The following is a 951-nucleotide window of genomic DNA, read 5'->3' on the forward strand; positions in this document are numbered from 1 at the left end:
TAGTGGTGCACCGGCGCGGACCAAAAAATTGCACACTTTCTTGTAAGAGGCATTTACTGAGCGCCCAATGTATGCCTAGCACTGGGCTGGGTGCTGCCACCTAAGCGAGCACGATCAATGCAGTCTGTCAGGGAGGCCCTGACCGCCAAGCAGCGGGCCCCTGCAGTCCGCCATGCCACCCCCGACCCCTAGCGCGCCGCTCAGCACACATTGAGCGCCCAGTAACTGTTGGACTCCAATGACACCGCGGAGCCGGCCCCGTCCCTGGCCCGCCCTCCCGCCGCTCCCGCGGGGGCGCCGGGGCCGCCTGGGAGGCAGGACGCTGGCGCTGCAGGGAGAGCGCGGCGGGGGCGCACCTTTTCTCGGGCCGCGCGGATGGCGGCGCAGGGCCTAGGGCCTGGGCCGGGGTCGGGGGCGCCCGCGGGGTTGGAGGCGGCCCGGCAGAAGGTGGCGCTGCGGCGGAAGAAGGTGCTGAGCCGCAGATGAGGAGATGGAGCTGTACGAGCTGGCGCAGGCGGCGGGCGGCGCCATTGACCCCGACGTGTTCAAGTGAGCGGGGCGGTAGGGGGCCGCATCCTCGCCAGACACCCCGATCTCTGCTCTCCGGGTCCCCCGGTCCCACTGGTCGGGAGGAGCCCCCCGCGCCCCCCGTCCCCGTCCTTGTCGGGTCTTCAGGGAGGTGGCCGCGCCAAGCGGAGAGGGCTCACCGGCCCCACGTCTGTCCCCGCCAGGATCCTGGTGGACCTGGTGAAGCTGAACGTGGCGCCCCTCGCCGTCTTCCAGATGCTCAAGTCCATGTGTGCCGGGCAGAGGCTAGCGAGCGAGCCCCAGGACCCTGCGGCCGTGTCTCTGCCCACGTCGACAGTGCCCGAGACCCGAGGTCAGACCTGGGCCCGCTGTCCCTGCCCCAGTGGCGGGCGGGGAGGGGGCAGGCGCGGCACAGCGGCGGCG

The 951-nt window shown here is 71.5% G+C and overlaps 1 pseudogene across 1 annotated transcript; it reads left to right on the forward strand.

Moving 5' to 3' along the window:
* The first annotated feature begins 6 nt into the window (after positions 1-6).
* LOC108523873 (mitotic-spindle organizing protein 2B-like) lies at positions 7-942 on the forward strand (annotated as a pseudogene). Its single transcript, XR_001883915.1, has 2 exons — positions 7-549; positions 732-942. The product of XR_001883915.1 is annotated as a mitotic-spindle organizing protein 2B-like (transcript).
* Positions 943-951: the final 9 nt, after the last annotated feature.

The sequence above is a fragment of the Rhinopithecus bieti genome, unplaced genomic scaffold (genome assembly GCF_001698545.2).
Source record: "Rhinopithecus bieti isolate Rb0 unplaced genomic scaffold, ASM169854v2 scaffold_79208, whole genome shotgun sequence".
Classification (NCBI taxonomy): domain Eukaryota; kingdom Metazoa; phylum Chordata; class Mammalia; order Primates; family Cercopithecidae; genus Rhinopithecus; species Rhinopithecus bieti.